The following is a 7,072-nucleotide window of genomic DNA, read 5'->3' on the forward strand; positions in this document are numbered from 1 at the left end:
ATATCATAATGACCAATTGAAGACTGTTGTCTGACAACTGCTTGTACTAATCCACCGTTAAATTTATCTCCCTATGTTTGTAATTAACTTTTTCAAACCAATCTATTTTAGAAACTGGAAATGTAATTCTAGTCTAAGCTGTATGTGCATGGGACCTTCCAGAGCAGAGCTTTGTTCCTAGCCCTGTTCCAAATCTGTTCTTTAGCTAAACTAGCTTGGTCCCAGATTTGTCTATAGCTCAACTGGTCGCTATTGCTTGTTGTGTAGACAGTAGTCTGATTGACAAGGAGAAGCTCGATGCCTAGACTATTATCCACTGCTTCTGCCCGAGTTTGCTGCGCTGCAACGCTGCCCGAGTTTACCGCGCTGCCCGAGTTTACCGCGCTGCCCGAGTTTAGCGCGCTGCCCGAGTTTACCGCGCTGCCCGAGTTTGCCACGCTGAGACCTGGGTGGAGTCTGAGGACAAAGTTAGAGAAATGATCTCAGAGAAACTGAATAGGGACCACAGGATGATTGAGCTCACCACCGGCCCAGATGACAAGCCCAGACCGATAGTGGTCAAGTTCCTGAGGTTCAAGGACAAGGTAGCTGTCCTGGAAAGAGCCAAGAACTTGAGAGGAACAAACATCTTCCTCAATGAGGACTATACTGAAGCTGTGCGGCAGAAGAGGAAAGAACTTATCCCTGCCAAGAAAGCTGCCAAAGCCCGTGGGGACTATGCTTACATCCAATATGACAGGCTCATTGTCCATCATCCCTCCCAAAATCTTGGAAGGGATGAGAGAGCCCATGGGTTCGTAGCATTGACCCCGCAGCGCACACACACACAGTCACACAAACACACTTACACACACCAACTGATTAATGGAATGTATATGTTTTTCTCTTGCTTTGGTTGCTTTTTTTTATAACAGTCCGTATCTAAATAATATGTGTGAAATGATTGATAATGTATGTGATGTAAACAGAGAGTTCTACTTTCTTGGGGACCTGAATATTGACATTCCGCTCAAGAGGAAACTTCTCAGTGTAACCAGTGCCTGTAATCTGGTTCAGATGATTAATCAACCGACCAGGGTGTTTACAAACACTACAGGGACAAGATCATCCACATGTATTGATCACATTTTTACTAATACTGTAGAACTTTGTTCTGAAGCTGTATCTGTACCCATTGGATGCAGTGATCACAATATAGTGGCTATATACAGGAAAGCCAAGGTTCCAAAAGCTGGGCCTAAAATAGTGTATGAGAGATCATACAAAAGAGTTTGCTGTGACTCTTATGTGGACGATGTTCAAAAATATGTGTTGGTCTGATGTGATTAATGAGGAGCATCCAGACGCTGCACTTGATGAAATTATGAAATTGCTTCTTTCAATTATTGATAAACATGCACCTGTTAAGAAACTGACTGTTAGAACTGTTGAGGCTCCATGGATTGATGAGGAATTGAAAAAGTATATGGTTGAAAGAGATGGGGCAAAAGGAGTGGCTATTAAGTCTGGTTGCAGATCTAACTGGCAAATTGAGAAATGTGACTAAACTCAACACAAAGAAGAATAAACTGTTTTATGAAGCCAAGATCAATGATATAAAGAATGTTAACTACTTTAAATTATATTATGGGCAGAAAGACCAGTTCAACTCCATCTTTCATTGAATCAGATTGTTTATTCATCACACAACCATTTGATGTGGCCAATTATTTTAATGATTATTTCATTGTGGGCAAACTTAGGCAGGAATTGCCAACAGTGAGCCATTGTACTCATGCATAAATGGAAAAACAAATCATGTAAGAAAAGCATTGAAAGTTGAATTTTGTAAAGTAACTATGGGAGACTTGGGAAAATTATTATTGATCAATAATGACAAACCTCCTGGCATTGACAACGTAGATGGAAAGATACTGAGGATGGTTGCTGGCTCTATTGCCACTCCTGTCTGTCAAGGTTTATCTGAGCCTAGAGGAAAGTCTTTGTCCTCAGAGCTGGAGGGAAGCTAAAGTCACTGGTTCTAACAGCAGACTTATCAGCTTGCGTGTGTTTGACCAAATAGAATGCTATTTCTCTGTAAACTAATTAACTACAGACTTTCAGCAAGCTTATAGAGAAGGGCACTCAACATGTACGGTATCGACACAAATTACTGATGATTATTGACCATAACCGGTTGTTTGGAATGTGTTTTTTTTAAAGCTTTTCTACCTCAGCTCTGAATCCATGATATTGCTATCTTTCCAATTGAACTTAGTGTTTTCTTTAATTGAAGCTTCTCTAATGTCAAAGCCCATCTACTCTTTTTTTTCTATTTTTTTTACCAATGACCTACCACTGGCAATAAACAAAGCATGTGTCCTGATGCTGATTATTTAACCAGATACACATCAGCAACCACACCTCATGAAGTCACTGAAACCCTTAACATAGAGTTGCAGTCTGTTTTGGATTGAGTGGCCAGTAATAAACTGGTCCTGAAGAGCATTGTATTTGGTACAAATCATTCACAAATTTTTAGACCTCAGTGGAATCTGGTAATGAATGGTGTGGCTGTTGAATAACTTGAGGATACTAAAATTACTGGTTTTACTTTAGATTGTAAACTGTCATGGTCAAAACGCATATACTGAACAAAAATATAAACCAAAAATGTCAATGATTTTACTGACTTATAGTGCATATAAGGAAATCAGTCAATTGAAATAAATCCATTAGGCCCTATTCTATGGATGTCACATGACTGGGCAGGGGCACAGCCATGGGTGGGCCTGGGAGGGCATATTCACATTCTTTAGTGTAGACATTCAATTTTTTTAATGATTTCATGACTGTTTGATAGTAGATCCCTGAATGGTAAAAAAACAAAAAAATAGAAGTATGTCTGTGGCACAAAATATCTTACAGGTAGGCCCTTTTTCACTCATTATGTCACAAATGGACAGGCTCCCAGAGGCAGGGCCATAAAAGGCCCCAGCTCACTCGACTGCCCCTCCCCTCTCCAACAGCCATCAGCCCAGAGCAGCATGAAGACAGGCCCCCAGAGGCAGGGCCATAAAAGGCCCCAGCTCACTCCACTGCCCCTCCCCTCTCCAACAACCATCAGCCCAGAGCAGCATGAAGACAGGCCCCAGAGGCAGGGCCATAAAAGGCCCCAGCTCACTCGACTGCCCCTCCCCTCTCCAACAGCCATCAGCCCAGAGCAGCATGAAGACAGGCTCTCAGAGGCAGGGCCATAAAAGGCCCCAGCTCACTCCACTGCCCCTCCCCTCTCCAACAACCATCAGCCCAGAGCAGCATGAAGACAGGCCCCAGAGGCAGGGCCATAAAAGGCCCCAGCTCACTCGACTGCCCCTCCCCTCTCCACAGCCAAGCCCATCACAGGCCCCAGAGGCAGGGCCATAAAAGCCCCAGCTCACTCGACTGCCCCTCCCCTCTCCAACAACCATCATCCCAGAGCAGCATGAAGACAGGCTCTCAGAGGCAGGGCCATAAAAGGCCCCAGCTCACTCCACTGCCCCTCCCCTCTCCAACAACCATCAACCCAGAGCAGCATGAAGACAGGCCCCCAGAGGCAGGGCCATAAAAGGCCCCAGCTCACTCGACTGCCCCTCCCCTCTCCAACAACCATCAGCCCAGAGCAGCATGAAGACGGAACAGCTAAACGATCATCTGGGAATCCTCCCTTCCTCATGGAGCTTTTTGAAGGTGAGTTGAATATTCAATGTGATGTTTGTATATAGATATATATTATTTAAGAATGATTTGTCTTAATTGATTTCATTGACATGTTTTTTATTTATTTTTTAAATGAAGGCTATTTAGCCTTTGTTTTTATTCATACTGTTTGTAAACAATAGCGTCTGCCCTCTTACTCACTGCTGAGTGTTGCACTTTTTCCCCCTCTATAGCCACCCTGGTTATTATATAACCCTGATTGGTCATCTATGATCGTTGGAACATCTTGAATAACAACAAGGGGCACATGTACTCCTAAATGGCCACTCAGCACAGCCCTTGGAGCATGGTTCCTCTCTAGTTTTAATCCTAGGTGTATGACTTGTAGGGAGTGTTTCCTAGATGCTGTGCTTCGGGATATGCATTGATGGGTCGTAGGTTTTTAGACTGGGTATCTGTAAAACACTTTGTGGCAACTGCTGATGCAAAAAGGGCTTTTAAGAAATACATTTGGGTGATTTACAGATTCGTGTTATTATAAAAAATCTTTATTATTAAGTTACAGGTGAGATGTACCCAGAAATGTCAACGTCTTCCGGTTCCGGTTGGAGCGAGTGGTTGCATCTGCACTTCGCTCCCGCGGGTAGTATAACTTTTTCATTATATTTCATTATATCACAACGGTTTGATTTGTCTAATCTTAGCAATTTCTTCTCAGCTAGCTATATAGCCGTCTTTGTATCAAAGATAATTGCGTAATTATCGTATTTCGCCGTCCTAACGTAGTCTTCACTAGCCAGCTAGCTAACGTCCACTGATTAGCTGCACTGGAGAAACTATTACACTCAACTGAACGACTTGATTAGTGTAGTGTTAGCTAGCTACATAGCTGTCTTTGCTGTCTTCGTATCATCGTATCCAAGATAATTGTGTTGTTTAGGTTTAGAGTGTGTAGTCTTAGAGTGATTATCTTAATTAGGTTAGCTAGCCAGCTATTTGTCGTCCTTAACGTAGGTGGTCCTTCTGTAGCTCAGTTGGTAGAGCATGGCGCTTGTAACGCCAGGGTAGTGGGTTCGATCCCCGGGACCACCCATACGTAGAATGTATGCACACATGACTGTAAGTCGCTTTGGATAAAAGCGTCTGCTAAATGGCATTTATTATTATTATTATTATTATTAGGTGACTCTGCTAGCTAGCCAACGCTAGCCAACGTCTTCTGTATAGAACTCAACTACCCGGTCGCATTCACAGGTAGTATCACATTTTCACTTAATTTCATTACAGTACAACGGTTTGATTTGTTTGATCGTAGCTAGCTACTTAGCTAGCTACATAGCCGTCTTTGTATCAAAGATAATTGTGTAGTCTAGAGCGATTTTCTAGGTTCGCTAGCCAGCTATTGTCGTTCTTTTAACGCAACGTAACGTAAACAACACTGCTAGCTAGCCAGCTAGCCCCCGAATAGCAACACTGCAGAAACTATTACACTCAACGAAACGACTTGATTAGTGTAGTGTCAACAACGCACCCACTGCCAGCTGGCCTACTTCAGCAGTACTGTATCATTTTAATCATTTTAGTCAATAAGATTCTTGCTACGTAGCTTAACTTTCTGAACATTCGAGACGTGTAGTCCACTTGTCATTCCAATCTCCTTTGCATTAGCGTAGCCTCTTCTGTAGCCTGTCAACTATGTGTCTGTTTATCCCTGTTCTCTCCTCTCTGCACAGACCATACAAACGCTCCTCACCGCGTGGCCGCGGCCACCCTACTCTGGTGGTCCCAGCGCGCACGACCCACGTGGAGTTCCAGGTCTCCGGTAGCCTCTGGAACTGCCAATCTGCGGTCAACAAGGCAGAGTTCATCTCAGCCTATGCCTCCCTCCAGTCCCTCGACTTCTTGGCACTGACGGAAACATGGATCACCACAGACAACACTGCTACTCCTACTGCTCTCTCTTCGTCCGCCCACGTGTTCTCGCACACCCGAGAGCGTCTGGTCAGCGGGGTGGTGGCACCGGGATCCTCATCTCTCCCAAGTGGTCATTCTCTCTTTCTCCCCTTACCCATCTGTCTATCGCCTCCTTTGAATTCCATGCTGTCACAGTTACTAGCCCTTTCAAGCTTAACATCCTTATCATTTATCGCCCTCCAGGTTCCTCGGAGAGTTCATCAATGAGCTTGATGCCTTGATAAGCTCCTTTCCTGAGGACGGCTCACCTCTCACAGTTCTGGGCGACTTTAACATCCCCACGTCTACCTTTGACTCTTTCCTCTCTGCCTCCTTCTTTCCACTCCTCTCCTCTTTTGACCTCACCCTCTCACCTTCCCCCTACTCACAAGGCAGGCAATACGCTCGACCTCATCTTTACTAGATGCTGTTCTTCCACTAACCTCATTGCAACTCCCCTCCAAGTCTCCGACCACTGCCTTGTATCCTTTTCCCTCTCGCTCTCATCCAACACCTCCCACACTGCCCCTACTCGGATGGTATCGCGCCGTCCCAACCTTCGCTCTCTCTCCCCGCTACTCTCTCCTCTTCCATCCTATCATCTCTTCCCTCCGCTCAAACCTTCTCCCACCTATCTCCTGATTCTGCCTCCTCAACCCTCCTCTCCTCCCTCTCTGCATCCCTTGACTCTCTATGTCCCCTATCTTCCAGGCCGGCTCGGTCCTCCCCTCCCGCTCCGTGGCTCGATGACTCATTGCGAGCTCACAGAACAGGGCTCCGGGCAGCCGAGCGGAAATGGAGGAAAACTCGCCTCCCTGCGGACCTGGCATCCTTTCACTCCCTCCTCTCTACATTTTCCTCCTCTGTCTCTGCTGCTAAAGCCACTTTCTACCACGCTAAATTCCAAGCATCTGCCTCTAACCCTAGGAAGCTCTTTGCCACCTTCTCCTCCCTCCTGAATCCTCCTCCCCCCCCCCCCCTCCTCCCTCTCTGCAGATGACTTCGTCAACCATTTTGAAAAGAAGGTCGACGACATCCGATCCTCGTTTGCTAAGTCAAACGACACCGCTGGTTCTGCTCACACTGCCCTACCCTGTGCTCTGACCTCTTTCTCCCCTCTCTCTCCAGATGAAATCTCGCGTCTTGTGACGGCCGGCCGCCCAACAACCTGCCCGCTTGACCCTATCCCCTCCTCTCTTCTCCAGACCATTTCCGGAGACCTTCTCCCTTACCCCCACCTCGCTCATCAACTCATCCCTGACCGCTGGCTACGTCCCTTCCGTCTTCAAGAGAGCGAGAGTTGCACCCCTTCTGAAAAAACCTACACTCGATCCCTCCGATGTCAACAATTACAGACCAGTATCCCTTCTTTCTTTTCTCTCAAACTCTTGAACGTGCCGTCCTTGGCCAGCTCTCCCGCTATCTCTCTCTGAATGACCTT

This window comes from Oncorhynchus gorbuscha, linkage group LG07 (assembly GCF_021184085.1).
Source record: "Oncorhynchus gorbuscha isolate QuinsamMale2020 ecotype Even-year linkage group LG07, OgorEven_v1.0, whole genome shotgun sequence".
NCBI lineage: Eukaryota > Metazoa > Chordata > Actinopteri > Salmoniformes > Salmonidae > Oncorhynchus > Oncorhynchus gorbuscha.